Below are 15,762 nucleotides of genomic sequence, written 5' to 3'. Positions count from 1 at the left end.
TGCCCATTTCGGACATTACTTATACAATTCAGCCTCATTCAGATCCACCGTACCTTTGGGATCAATTTCCTCACAAGAGAAAAGACCTGCCAGAAATGTTGCCAAGAACCGGACAGCACAATGCCGTGGGAGAATAAGGTAGACCTCACTGATTAACACTCACCAAACATAAATCCTGCTCGCTTAAGAAGAACACCCCATTATGCTCCTAAGTCCAGCCACACAGAAACTGCGACAACCTCATGGAGGGGGCAACCGCTCCAACAGCAGAAAATATTAAGCAATCTTTTCTAAATCTTTCAGAAGAAAATCAAGCATCAGTTATCTCTTAAAAACTTCTTTTTCATGGCGCCGCTTCACTTACCTTTCCATCATGTCGGAAAGCGAACCACAAGTCCGTCTCCATCAGTAAGCCTTACGTATTTTGGCTTCAAGAGCTAATGCAGAATTACTCTCCCACGGGCACAACCAGGATAAGGAGACGCTATTCCGTGCCCTCGCAACGTCACATTACTTACCGGCTCAAGCATACTGGAGAACACGGTGCACTTGCCTTACGAGTCGTCCCGTCGGTGAATTAGATGGTCAACCAGCAAGCTTCTCATCTCCCATGACTACACGTTTAAATGACGGGAAAAACACACAATGAAATCAAAACCTATCTAACAACACTTGCCAGAAGTATGGAGGAAATACAATAAAACCGAAAACCACTTAAGCAAAACTCTAACCCCATCCCGTCAAGGCAGTGCATCCGGTTCCAGGCAGCATAAAACATTACTTAATGGCATGGCTTATACCAAAATCCTTTTGCTGGATTTGTAAGTTTTCTATCAATAAGAATTACATTCATATTCTTCAGGCCAAAATGTATACTCTGTAACAGAGAGGTAGGATACAGAAAGCGTCTTAAAGACATGGCTTAGGCCCAGTATTTCTGCTGGAATTCCAACTCTACTATTAAAATGAATTCCAGTCCCAGTGGGCTCACAGTCTACCGGACAAAATGTATACTCTGTAACAGACAGGTAGGATACAGAAAGCGTCTTCAAGACATGGCTTAGGCCCAGTATTTCTGCTGGAATTCCAACTCTACTATTAAAATGAATTCCAGTCCCTGTGGGCTCACAGTCTACCGGACAAAATGTATACTCTGTAACAGACAGGTAGGATACAGAAAGCGTCTTAAAGACATGGCTTAAGCCCAAAATATCTGCTGGAATTTTAACTCTTCTCTTAAAATGAATTCCAGTCGCAGTGGGCTCACAGTATTCCAACCACAATTCATACTCTATAACTGAAAGGTTGGATACAGAAATAAAATTTTGCCTCTTTTTAAAAGCTGCATTTTACGGTGGGTAAGCATGAGAAGGTTTGTGGCCTCCACGGCTCCCCTACAGCCACTCCCTAACCTCCTTTTTAGTAGAGGCAACTCGCAGACATTGTAGATTAAACTATTTTTTACCCACCCTCCTCCTATTTGACCCCTAACTTTTCCAGACCTGGTTGAAAACGGTTGCTCTACAATTTCTGGGGAAATTAGCCTATTTATTGAAAGCTAATTTTACTGGAACTACATCCGACGAGGTTTAACGTCAAACTAGACTCTAAATCCAGCCCTATACAATGTCTGCGAGAATGCCTCTGCCCAATTCGGACATTACTTATGAGGCAGTGGACAAAGAAATTATATATATAAGAAGTGATATTAACTGTTAATTCTGGGATTTAAAAGCTTGAAGTTTGAATTCTTTTCACTCTGCCAGCAAAGTAAAGAGAAGGAATGTCATCTGGAGAATATTAGAAATCCAGCTTGTTGAGCTAGAGGGAAGAAAGGTCAGAAAGACCCTTGTGAGTGATGGATTGCTAAATGCTGGCACAGCTGTAAACTATTATGAATGAACAAAGGAATGAGCCAGACATACAGTAGTTTAAAAGCAGGCAGTTTGTTTAGGATTAAATTGAACACTGCTTAGAAGGAAATACTGTTTAGAAGTGAATAATGCTTAATATGTAGATATTCCTGATGATTTGTTTTATAGGGAATTTGATTATGCTTACTTTAGAATATGCTGTATTCTGTGTAGGATGTCTGTTAAATTCTGTATTACTCTTTGTCTGCTGTGAAGAGGCCAACATGTGTTTTGAGTTTTCTGTGGTCTTAGCTAGTTTTGTGAAGGAAGCTGAAAGGTGAAAAAGGTCAGAACTAGTCAGCTCTCTTCTCCTTGATTAATTATAGCTAAGTGTAGGACTGGCCTCTTGAAAGTGATAACCTGATATGTATGCTATTAAGTAAGACTAGCCTTTGACCCCTTTAATGAATGCCAGAGTCCAGTAAGCAATTTAAGCTATAGATGAGAAATCAATCATAATAACATGTAAGAGACTGGAGCCCAAATGTCTGGTGTAAGGGGCCCCAGGTCACAGGTCAGTTTAGGATGTCTGAAACCTATGTAACTGATATTTCAAAAGTAATGATTGGTTGAGGCAAAGTGACCAATCTAATTCCTTAACCAATTGGAGAGTAAGGGGGCTGGGCTAGGCTAGGCTGGATAGAACTGTATTTAAGTAGGAGCAGAAGCAGTTTACGTCAGAAGGAGCTCAGAAGAAAGGAAGAAAGCTGGAAGACAACAGGAGAGACAGCAGAAGAGAAGCAGCTGAGACAGAAGCCACATGACACAAAAAGAGCTGAGAGAAAGAGAAGGAGCTCAGAAGAAAGGAAGAAAGCTGGAAGACAACAGGAGAGACAGCAGAAGAGAAGCAGCTGAGACAGAAGCCACATGACACAAAAAGAGCTGAGAGAAAGAGAAGAGAGCTAGAACTGATGTCTTGCTTTGTTTGCTGGCAAATAAAGAAGATTTTTCTCTCATACTGGTGTGTGCTGTCTGACTCCTGAAGCATCACAAATTCCTATCTCAATTCCTGCAACACTTATACAATTCAGCCTCATTCAGATCCACCGTACCTCTGGGTTCAATTTCCTCACAAGAGAAAAGACCTGCCAGAAATGTTGCCAAGAACCGGACAGCACAATGCCGTGGGAGAATAAGGTAGATCTCACCGATTAACACTTACCAAACATAAATCCTGCTCGCTTAAGAAGAACACCCCATTATGCTCCTAAGTCCAGCCACACAGAAACTGCGACAACCTCATGGAGGGGGCAACCGCTCCAACAGCAGAAAATATTAAGCAATCTTTTCTAAATCTTTCAGAAGAAAACAAGCATCAGTTATCTCTTAAAAACTTCTTTTTCATGGCGCCGCTTCACTTACCTTTCCATCATGTCGGAAAGCGAACCACAAGTCTGTCTCCATCAGTAAGCCTAACGTATTTTGGCTTCAAGAGCTAATGCAGAATTACTCTCCCACGGGTACAACCAGGATAAGGAGACGCGATTCCATGCCCTCACAACGTCACATTACTTACCGGCTCAAGCACACTGGAGAATACGGTGCACTTGCCTTACGAGTCGTCCCGTCGGTGAATTTGATGGTCAACCAGCAAGCTTCTCATCTCCCATGACTACACGTTTAAATGAAGGGAAAAACACACAATGAAATCAAAACCTATCTAACAACACTTGCCTGAAGTATGGAGGAAATACAATAAAACCGAAAACCACTTAAGCAAAACTCTAACCCCATCCCGTCACGGCAGTGCATCCGGTTCCAGGCAGCATAAAACATTACTTAAAGGCATGGCTTATACCAAAATCCTTTTGCTGGATTTGTAAGTTTTCTATCAATAAGAATTACATTCATATTCTTCAGGCCAAAATGTATACTCTGTAACAGAGAGGTAGGATACAGAAAGCGTCTTAAAGACAAGGCTTAGGCCCAGTATTTCTGCTGGAATTCCAACTCTACTATTAAAATGAATTCCAGTCCCAGTGGGCTCACAGTCTACCGGACAAAATGTATACTCTGTAACAGAGAGGTAGGATACAGAAAGCGTCTTAAAGACATGGCTTAGGCCCAGTATTTCTGCTGGAATTTTAACTCTTCTCTTAAAATGAATTCCAGTCGCAGTGGGCTCACAGTATTCCAACCACAATTCATACTCTATAACTGAAAGGTTGTATACAGAAATAAAATTTTGCCTCTTTTTAAAAGCTGCATTTTACGGTGGGTAAGCATGAGAAGGTTTGTGGCCTCCACGGCTCCCCTACAGCCACTCCCTAACCTCCTTTTTAGTAGAGGCAACTCGCAGACATTGTAGATTAAACTATTTTTTACCCACCCTCCTCCTATTTGACCCCTAACTTTTCCAAATCTGGTTGAAAACGGTTGCTCTACAATTTCTGGGGAAATTAGCCTATTTATTGAAAGCTAATTTTACTGGAACTACATCCGACGAGGTTTAACGTCAAACTAGACTCTAAATCCAGCCCTATACAATGTCTGCGAGAATGCCTCTGCCCAATTCGGACATTACTTATACAATTCAGCCTCATTCAGATCCACCGTACCTCTGGGTTCAATTTCCTCACAAGAGAAAAGACCTGCCAGAAATGTTGCCAAGAACCGGACAGCACAATGCCTTGGGAGAATAAGGTACATCTCACCGATTAACACTCACCAAACATAAATCCTGCTCGCTTAAGAAGAACACCCCATTATGCTCCTAAGTCCAGCCACACAGAAATTGCGACAACCTCATGGAGGGGGCAACTGCTCCAACTCCAGAAAATATTAAGCAATCTTTTCTAAATCTTTCAGAAGATAATCAAGCACCAGTTATCTCTTAAAAACTTCTTTTTCATGGCGCCGCATCACTTACCTTTCCATCATGTCGCAAAGCGGATCACAAGTCCGTCTCCATCAGTAAGCCTAACGTATTTTGGCTTCAAGAGGTAATGCAGAATTACTCTCCCACAGGCACAGCCAGGATAAAGAGACACGATTCCATATCCTCGCAACGTCACATTACTTACAGGCTCAAGCATACTGGAGGACACGGTCCACTTGCTTTACGCGTCATCCCGTCGGTGAATTAGAGGGTCAATCAGCAAGCTTCTGATCTCCCATGAATACACGCGTAACAGTCATGTAAATTACACGTTTAAAGTAGGAAAAAACACACAATGAAATCAAAACCTATCTAAGAACACTTGCCTGAAGTATGGAGGAAATACAATAAAACCGAAAACCACTTAAGCAAAACTCTAACCCCATCCCGTCACGGCAGTGCATCCGGTTCCAGGCAGCATAAAACATTACTTAAAGGCATGGCTTATACCAAAATCCTTTTGCTGGATTTGTAAGTTTTCTATCAATAAGAATTACATTCATATTCTTCAGGCCAAAATGTATACTCTGTAACGGAGAGGTAGGATACAGAAAGCGTCTTAAAGACATGGCTTAGGCCCAATATTTCTGCTGGAATTCCAACTCTTCTATTAAAATGAATTCCAGTCCCAGTGGGCTCACAGTCTACGGGACAAAATTCATAGTCTGTAACAGACAGGTAGGATACAGAAAGCGTCTTAAAGACATGGCTTAGGCCCTATATTTCTGCTGGAATTCTAACTCTTCTATTAAAATGAATTCCAGTCGCAGTGGGCTCACAGTATTCCAACCACAATTCATACTCTATAACTGAGAGGTTGGATACAGAAATAAAATTACGCCTCTTTTTAAAAGCTGCATTTTACGGTGAGTAAGCATGAGGAGTTTGTGGCCTCCACGCTCCCCTACAGCCACTCCCTAACCTCCTTTTTAGTAGAGGCAACTCGCAGACATTGTAGATTAAACTATTTTTTACCCACCCTCCTTCTATTTGACCCCTAACTTTTCCAGACCTGGTTGAAAACGGTTGCTCTACAATTTCTGGGAAATTAGCCTATTTATTGAAAGCTAATTTTACTGGAACTACATCCGACGAGGTTTAACGTCAAACTAGACTCTATATCCAGCCCTATACAATGTCTGCGAGAATGCCTCTGCCCAATTCGGACATTACTTATACAATTTAGCCTCATTCAGATCCACCGTACCTTTGGGATCAATTTCCTCAGAAGAGAAAAGACCTGCCAGAAATGTTGCCAAGAACCGGAGAGCACAATGCCGTGGGAGAAGGTAGACCTCTCCGATTAACACTCACCAAACATAAATCCTGCTCGCTTAGGAAGAACACCCCATTATACTCCTAAGTCTAGCCACACAGGAATTGCGACAACCTCATGGAGGGGGCAACTGCTCCAACAGCAGAAAATATTAAGCAATCTTTTCTACATATATCAGAAGCTAATCCAGCACCAGTTATCTCTTAAGAAACACTTTTATTTGGTACTGAGACAGTTACCTTCCCATTATGTGAGAAAGCATATCACAAGCCCGTCTCCATCAGTAAGCCTACTGTATTTTGGCCTCAAGGGCTAATGCAAAATGTTTACCAAATACTGCCTCACAAGTCCTAACAGCGTGTAATTGATAAGGGGTTGTTGCCATCGGTGTGTCAGTGGCTTTCCATAAAGCTACACATGTTACAGAATACAGGGGACCTAACTTGGGTGCCAGCATTTACACAAACTTTCCATAGGGTTAACTTTAACACCCTAAGTAAGGTCCAGTAATTTTTTTTCCCAGTGCTGAATTTTTAAGTGCCATTCATAGAATTCCTCATTGTCTGCATTTGTGGTTGCTATTTTTAAAAATCACTCCCTGAACAATATCCACAGTGCTCAGCATTAAGTGTTGCTACACTACATTAAAAGGCAACATCCTTGATTCCTTACACCTTATAACAAGCAAAGCAGCAGAGCAGAGTGAGGTATTCACAGATCACAGAGAGGAGAGGGATGGTGTAGGGAAAGCGGCTCTTATCAGAAGGTGGGATCCTCCCGGGCAGAAGGAGATGACTATAATCTTCTTCTGATAGCAGGTGGTTCTAGAATACAATTATCTTACACCAGATTCATCAGATCTGAAAACGTCAGACTCAGAAGAACAGGAAGCTTTGCAACTCGCAACCTGCAACGGAAGAGAGGACCTTGGCTGGCGGGGGGAGTTGGGGTCCCCCACCAGCAAAGGTAAGCGACGGCAGCAGGGGAGGGTTGGCGGTGGGAGGGGGGTGGAGAGAGTCGTTGGTGGTGGGGGGGGGGGGTTGGTGGCACCGGGGGGGGGGGGCTCAAATGTGCCCCCCTCCCTCTGGCTCTGGCCCCCCCTACTGCCGGAGTCCAGATACGCCACTGCTTGATCCTACACAGGGATGAAGAGCTATAACAGTCTGATAAATGAGTGATCCCAGCTAGATGAAAGGCTATGTAAGAGACAGTCTAAGATAGCAGCTTGGTCCTACACAATGGGATGAAAAGCTGTGACAGTCTCAGATAACTCCTCTGTAAGTGCAGCTCTTATGTGGCTTAACCTATTAGTTTAGGTTAACATGGACTACATCATAATGAGATGCAAAACATGCATGCATAAGCCAAGCACCTCATTATTAACTAAGCCCAATAACAGAGCTTGTGCTGAATTTCCTAAGCTGCTTTATTCCAGGTGAAATAAGGTCTGTTTAAACTAAAGCTGGTGCCATTCTTCCATCACAGGAGTAATAGGCCATCAACACATGACCAGATGCTCCTGGGCACCACCTTAACATGCCCCCCCCCCCACAACACCTTACATTATTTCCATAATTGCCCACTGCTCATGTTTGATGTATTCTTACTGTACACCACCTTGAGTTAATTCCTTCAAAAAGGCGGTAAATAAATCCTAATAAATAAAATAATAATAACATGGTTAATCCCCACCCCTACTTCCCACAGCTGTAATCTGTTTAGCTTTTGCACCCCCCCCCCCCCAACCCCAATCATTTTGGAAATTTCGCTCCATACAGCTCACCTCCGTGAACCCAGTAGACTTGTGGTAAAGTAGAATGCCTGTTTCTCAATTGCTACAGACTGTTTGAAACATTTGGTTTTTAAGATGTATCAATGTTACTATTTAAAGTTTTTATGGTATCAGTTCACAGCACGTTTATACAATTGTATGTTACTATTTTGTTGTACAACTGACAAAGCAGACTATGACTCTAAAAAGATGTAAATATATTACGTGCACCACATTAAAAACTATAAACGAAATAACTTTTAAAAAGAGCAGTGGCCAAAAGTAATTACAACTGATTTATGATAAAATTATTAACAAAATATTCACAATTCAATTGCCACGTCTACCACGCCACACTAGTGGCTACCTTGCGCTAATGCTGATACAGGCCATTCACTTTGAACGGACTGTGTCAGTAACCACTAGCGCAGCTTAGCAAACGGGGGGAGGGGGGCTTAGTTTCTGAAGCAAAAAGAACTCTCTTCCCAAAGACTGCTTCATAACAACCCATTGACTTCTACCTCTTAGTATCATCCATTATCCTTCCCTTTAATGTTTTTAGTCACATGCATTACACCAATGGTCTCTAATTGTTCTCATACCTCACATTAATATTTTCGGCTTTTGTGTCACCTAGAATGTAAACCGTACTGAACCCTGGAAAGGGGATATTAGCGGTATACAAGAATTGATTTGATTCAAACCATTCAGGCCTATGGATCTGAACTAATCATCATCAGAATTCCATGCTGTTATTATAACCAAACAATTTAAAACCGGAATTCCATGAAAAGTAGCAAAATTATAAACAGAATGCACATCTAAAAATATATATTTTCAGACAGAAAGAGGCCCTGAAAAACAGAAATAAACCAATTATCAGTTGTTTTAAAATTTTATACCTAAAAAAGAAAATTCAAAAATCAAAAACTGTAAGAGTGCAAAAATTCAAAAGAAACTAAACTCAAACCAACACTCAGTCACTATATCTTAGACTGAGCACTTAGATCAAAATGTATAAATCTATTATTATATCTAAAAAATAGCCTCAAAAGCCCAGGGTACCTTTAAAATTAGGACACCACTGTTTTGGCTAGCATCACAGGCTCCTCCTCCTTCCGAAAAAAAACAACAGAGTAAAAACTTACAAACTCAATTTCAAAATGGAAGAAAAAAATCTGTAGTTAAAAAAACAGAACAAGGGGTGATAACTTTTAACAATTTATTAATTTAAGTGCTCAAATCTAAACTCTAATGCTCAGGACTTGAAAAACTTAAGTCCATAAAACAGGATTACAACTTCAGCCCATCAGGGAACCCCGTTCTCAACTCAATCTCTAAGAGAAAAAAATCAGCTGTTTAATGTATCCATAATTTCTCTGATCCACCAATAGATATGTAGTCATCGTATCTCAAATTATTCGCTTTGTTCTTTCATAATAATAACCAGCTTAACGTCTCTTAAATCTATATTCAACTTAGCTTTCGACGACTAAGTAGATCACGATGACTCCATTATTTCCACTAGTGTTTCTGGCCGTAGGTGCTCCTTATGTATGACGGTCCTGAAGAAATCAAAGACACTTTGAGGCTCATTTTCAAAGCACTTAGCCTCCCAAAGTGCTTTGAAAATATGCCTCTTTATCATCTAGCACTAAAAATCTTCAAATGCTGTGTCTTTGCAGAATCAGGCTTTTAATGTCTCTCAATTTCTCTATACCTAAAAAAGAAAAATGTGGGTTGCTCAGTAGTTCAAAGGTATACCATGCAGTTAGGGCTGGCTTTTGGGATGTGCCACCTGCGTAGCCACAAAAGGCATGAGGCTCCCTCTCCCCTAGTTCTCAGTCCACTGCATTAACCATTAGGCTACTCCTCCACTCGAAAACCAAAACTTATTCTTCTACCTTTAAAACTGAACAAGAGAAGGGAATGTCTCCCGCTTTAGTGAACATAAATTAACAGTGTGTTCCTCATTCAGGATGGATTTTTTTTTTGTTACATTTGTACCCCGCACTTTCCCACTCATGGCAGGCTCAATGCGGCTTACATAGTGTATACAGGTACTTATTTGTACCTGGGGCAATGGAGGATTGGATACCTACAATACTGTAAAACTACCTTCCACAGAACAGTGACATAACCAGAAGACAACTTTTGGGTGGGCCAACAGGTTGGACGTGTGGGCACTAGGGTTGTCAACTTTTTGAAAGAGAAAAATCCGCCACCTGATGTACCCATGCCCTATCCAGAATTGTCTCTTTTTTTCATATATTTCATCCACCCCCTCATGTCAAGTATTGATGTATGGGGACGGCATATGGACACAAAGAGGCATCTTCCCTTTGTGTTTCAGCCCCTCTGCTCCCACCCAATGCCCATCATTTCCCCTCTGTTTCTATAGACCACCTTTGGGCCGATGATAAGAAGCAAATGCAGGCGCTAGAGGCTATTAGCGCCACACTAGCTCCTCCATTTTCTACCACCCCATGATCATGTGAAACAATGCGCTTGTGCGCTCTGACCGCAACTAGCATGCAAATGCATGTTAAACAAGGGCTCTTAGCACAACTAGCATGCAAATGCATGGTAAACATATTCCTCCCCTACGATCAGTGAGCAGCACGCCAAACATTGGTGAGCTGTCCAAGGAAAACCCTACACCAGCCCACAGCTGGTATTAGGATTTGCAGACCATTAGGGAGGAATGGTGAGCCCTGTCCAGAATGCATTTGCATGCTAGCAGGCCCCCAATTCCCCCCCCCCCCCCATACACACCACAAGCCAGCAACATGGGGGCTGGAGATCCACCCAACCTCCAGTCCCCCCCCCCCAACACAAGTTCACAGGGGGGGGGGAGCTGGAGATCCCCTACCCCCCTTGCACCCCCCCTCAAAAAGCCCTGGTGGCCCATTGGGCTGCGAATCAAGCCCATCCAACCTGGTGGTCTAGCGGCACTCTTCCCTGCCACCCCCATACTTTTGTTGAAGTAGTGCTGCCTTGAAAATGGCCGCACCCAGCCCTGCCCAATGCATTCTGTGATGCGCTGGGTGGGGCTTCACACCATGTAAGGGAGAAATGCCCTTATATAGTGTGAAGCCTCACCCAGTGCATCCCAGGATGCACTAGGCAGGGCACCGCCATTTTCAAGGCAGCACTAGAAGAGGGAGTGTACTACCTCCCTCCTCCAACAAAAGTATGGGGGGAGGGCAGAGAAGAGAGCTGCTAGACTACCAGGCTGCGAGGCTTGATTCACAGCCCACTGGGCCACCAGCGCTTTTTGGGGGGGGGGGGATGCAAGAGGGGATTGGCGGGCTGGAGATCCACCAGATCTCAAGCCCCCCCCCCCCCCATGGACTTGTGTCAAGGGGGACAGCCCCATGTCACGGGCTTAGGGTGGAGGTACTAGGCCATCAGGGCCTTGTTGTTTGTGGTAGGGTGGTCCCACGGACAGCCCGGACCTGTCAAACAAGTGTGGGAGGATTATGCCTCAGTGCATGCTCAGGCACAATCCTTCCACACTTTACCCTATGATCACAGATAATAGTGCTATTATCGCTGATCATAGGGGCAGTAAAGCCCTGCACTGTTCTAGCGCTATTTTTACAGTGTGTTTGGAACAGAATGGGGCTTTAGATCATCTGGGCACTTGGGCCCAGCTTCTCTGCTCTCTCCCTCCCCCAAACCAATATGTCCCTCTCCTCTCTGACCCCACCCCATCCACCTTCTCTCCCTCTCTTCCCTTTTCCTTCCAGGATCTGATTCTTTCTCCCATTGTGGGTTCAACATTTCACCTCCTCTTCCTTCATCTCCTTGGGCTGGCACCTCTCTCCCTTCCCTCCAGCCCACAGGTCCAGCACCTCTCTCCTTTTTCTCCAACCCCACTCACTGCAGGTCCAGGACTTCACTCCTCTCCAATCTCCAGCCCCTCTGTAGGTTCAGCTCCTCTCCCCCTTCCATCTGATCACCAGCTCCCCTTGCAGGTCCAGCACTTCTCTCCCTTCCCTCTGATCTCAAGCCCCCTTGCAAGTCCAGCATCTCTCTCCTCTCCCTCCGGTCCCCCTACAGGTCCAGCTTCTCTCACCCTTCCTTCCAACTTCCAGCCCCCCTCAGGTCCAGCACCTCCCTTCCCTCCAGCCTCAAACCCTCCCTTGCAGGTCTAGCACCTCTGGATCTGGTATCTATGCTCTCCCATTCTCTGAGCCCCAACCACATTGCTTTCAACATCTTACTATTGCACTGCCTGGCAGCAATTCATACAGGCCTGCTCCGGGGACTTCTTTATGCCGTGTCCCGTCCACTTCATAGCAGAGGGAAGACCTGGGAGCACGTCTGTATGAATTGCTGCCGGGCACTGCAGTAATGTAATGCTGAAAGTGCTGTGACCAGGCCGGGACAGGGTTGAGGCAGGCAAAGGCACCTCTGGACTGGCGGGTGGGGAGAGAGAAAGAGGAAACGAGCCAGTGAGAAAAAAAGTACAGAGTCCTATGGAGGGAGATGGGACCCCAGGCAGCTCATTTGGGGCAAGGGGCAATGTCTCCCATCCCCCCCCCCCCCAACTGCATCCATGGAAACCTCTTTCTGGATAGGTCCTGTATTACCTTGTTAGACATTGCTGCAAACTGCACTTCAACTGATTGAACACAGCGCCTGTGCAACAGGTCAGTATCTCATGCAGTGACGTTCCACATGCATAAACTTCCACTTCACCAGATGAATTTGCCTTCCCCTCCTTCCACCAGCTTTCCAGGAGTTTGAGGGTTGCTGTTTGCTACTGCTGGACTGTAGTATTCTGCAATCTGCACAATTAATTGAAAGGCTGTGTAGCTACACCTTAATCAGCAGCAGAGGGTGAGACAAAGACTGGGTGGGCCTGGGCCCACCTGCAGCTACGCTCCTACCACAGAAAGAAACACACAAAAAATAATCCCTAACTTGCCTTTATTTTTTTAATTTCCTTAAGAAAACATTTCAGTACATTACAAAACAGTTATTGTGCTATTGGCACAGAAAACATCAGCCTAAAAGATTCTACTCACTAAAAAACAACTTGTAGAATTCCATAAAGAACCAGTTACAACTTTCACACACAGCCCACACTCAGTTATCTAGCTATATACCTCAACAATTATTCATGTCATAAATATTTCTGATCCAGCTTTTACCTATTTTAAGCTCTTAGGTCTTGACTGCCTTGAAGCAAATTTGCTTTAATATATATAAAACTCAGGGTTATTTCTATTTTAACTCATCAGCCTAACCAGTTGCTCAATTATATTTTTATATCAGAAACAGCCTATTTTCTGTCCTAAGTAATCAAACAGCCATTTATTATTTTAAAAAAATCACACATCTCACACTGAGGCAGCCATAGGCATAATTATATATATAAGAAATCATATTAAGTGTTAATTCTGGTTTAAAAATCCAGGGTTTAAAAGCTTGGTGCTTGAATTCAACTTTTTCAGCCCTGCAAGTGAAGGAATGCCAGATGGTTCAGATTATTTTGAAAGTCTAGCTTGGCTAAGCTAAAGGTTAGAAAGGTCAGAGACAGGAATTTCTTTCACCCTTGTGATTGATGGATTGCTAATGCACACACATCTGTATACCATTAAATCTTGAGGGGATACTATTATGAATGAACAAAGGAATGAGCCAGACATACAGTAGTTTAAAAGCAGGCAGTTTGTTTTAAGATTAGTTTAAAATGTTTAGAAGGAAATAGTTAGATTCTAAATAATTCTAGATATTCCTGATGTTTAGATATGTCTTATAAGGATGCTTACTTTAGAATATGCTGTATTCTGTGTAAATTAATAATTCTGTGTGGAATGTCTGTCCAACTCTTTGTCTGACTTTCTAAGTAAGACTGTAGTTGTAAAAGTCAGCATATGGTTTGACTTAGCCATAGTTCTAGCTGGTTCAATGTATGGAGCTGGTGGGTGAAAAAGGTCAAGAAAAGTCTTGATTAATTATAGCTAAGTGTAGGACTGGCCTCCTGAAAGTAATAACAAACCATAGCCGTATGCCATTAAGTAAGACTGGCTCTTGACCCCTTAATGAATGCCAGAGTTCAGTTAGCAGTTAGTACTAGGAATATGAGAATAATAAATGTCAGATTGGCCCCTTCGCCCCTCAATGAACCTAAGTTAATCATAATAAAATGTAAGAGACTGGTGCCAAATTGTCTGGTTTGAGAGGCCCCAGGTCATGGGTCAGTTTAGGATGTCTGGAACCTATGTAACTGATATTTTTAAAGTAATGATTGGCTGAGGCAAGGTAACCAATCTATTCTTTACCATCTGGAAAGTAAGGGGGGCTAGGAGGGGGCTTAGGACTGTATTTAAGAGGGAGCAGAAGCAGCTTACGTCAGAAGGAGCTCAGAAGAGAAGAGAGCTGAAGAGGACAGACAGAAGCCAAAAGATCCAGAGAGCTGAGAGAGAGAGAGAAGAGAGCTAGAACTGATGTCCTGCTTTGTTTGTTGGCAAATAAAGAAGATTTCTATCTCATTCTGGTGTGTGCTGTCTGACTCCTGAAGTACCACAAGTTCTGCTAACAATAGGGGTAATTCATGCATCCATTCCTGCAACACCACCACCTTCTTTCTCTCTCCATTTCATATTTTAATGCAATAAATCCAGAACAGCATCACCTTTTTTTCTGACAAATCCTTTCAATTAAACACTCTCCTTCTCACACTTTTATTCATACACATACTTCAATTAACTTTCCTGTTTTTCTGCCAAGTTCTCAGTTCACACAGCGCTCGATAAAACGCAGCTTCTAGTTGCCTAAAGGTAACAAACTAGGATGGCCCGTTTCACTCCCCCCCCCCCCCAAACATTTCTCCTTCTCTCCCCAATCCCCCGCCACAGATATATAAAATACATTTCATACCTCCCCCCCCCCCCCAAGGCCCAGCAACCCCCTTCCCCATATACCTCAGAAGCAGCCGCACTCATTCATGCGCAACGCAGCAGAGGGAAGCTGAATCGCTGAGGCCGCCTCTGAGGAACATGGGGAAGGGAAGGGGGATCAGACAAGGGGGCAGATACCAGCGGAGAAGAAGAAGAAAGGAAAAAGTGGTGCAGTCCCAAATTTTTTTTCCCCCAGAGCCTGTGTCCAGAGAGTAAGTACAATTGAGCGAGTAGGCAAAAAAGCCGAGACTGTTCAATTGTAAGAGCCAATTCCTCCACCACTACCGGGAAAACAAACCTTCCCGTTCCCGCTAAGATAAAAATCAGCAGAAAGAAAAACACCGCGCGCAATCTCTTACCAGCCTCACCCGCTTGCCTTTGCACCTGTCGGTACCACGCCCTCTGACGTAAGACGTCCCTTCGGAGGGGGCGAGACCGACAGACGCAGAGTGCGCGCGCGGGGTTGGATCACTGGGCCCCGCGCTGTGATTTTTCTCTGCTTCTGACGTCAGGACTGCGGCTGCACAGAAAAGGAGGTGAGGCCGGGCCGGATGGGAGGAGGGTGAGTGCTGACTGGGGATGGTAAAAAGGAAAATAGGATACTGCTGGACATCGAAGTGGAAGGAGAGAAGCTTGACCGTAGCAGAAAAATTAATGGGAGATCAATGGAGAAGATGAAGTGTGGGGAGGGGGAGAAAGATAAAAGATATACGGCTTCGGGTAAAACTTGGATCCTGTGGACCCCACGGATCCAAACTACATCAACAGGAAGCCCTGCTGCAAAGATGATAGAAGAATTGGCAACGGGAGCCAGTATGATTACAGGAATAAAGTCACCAGACAACAACAAAGCTAGAAAATGTTTCTTTATTTTCTATTTAGTCACTGCAATTGGTTTCTGCTATATTTTTGTTTAAATCTATTTCTTGATAAATGCATAGGTGCCTGGTATAGGAGGCTTGGGGAGGCTAAGCCTCCCCAGCCAAAGCGACGGTGGTGTGCTGGAGCTG

The 15,762-nt window shown here is 43.7% G+C and overlaps 1 long non-coding RNA gene across 1 annotated transcript; it reads right to left on the bottom strand.

The window, feature by feature from the left end:
- Positions 1 to 9,078: 9,078 nt before the first annotated feature.
- On the bottom strand, positions 9,079 to 15,154 carry LOC115477655. The gene is made up of 3 exons (XR_003943357.1): positions 15,112 to 15,154; positions 12,437 to 12,732; positions 9,079 to 9,403 (listed from the first exon to the last, which is right to left on the bottom strand). It is a non-coding gene; the product is annotated as an uncharacterized LOC115477655 (long non-coding RNA).
- Between the last annotated feature and the right edge of the window lie 608 nt (positions 15,155 to 15,762).

The sequence above is a fragment of the Microcaecilia unicolor genome, chromosome 9 (genome assembly GCF_901765095.1).
Source record: "Microcaecilia unicolor chromosome 9, aMicUni1.1, whole genome shotgun sequence".
Taxonomy (NCBI): domain Eukaryota; kingdom Metazoa; phylum Chordata; class Amphibia; order Gymnophiona; family Siphonopidae; genus Microcaecilia; species Microcaecilia unicolor.
Note: the sequence above shows the minus strand (reverse complement) of the source record. Positions and strands in the feature narration are given on the sequence as shown.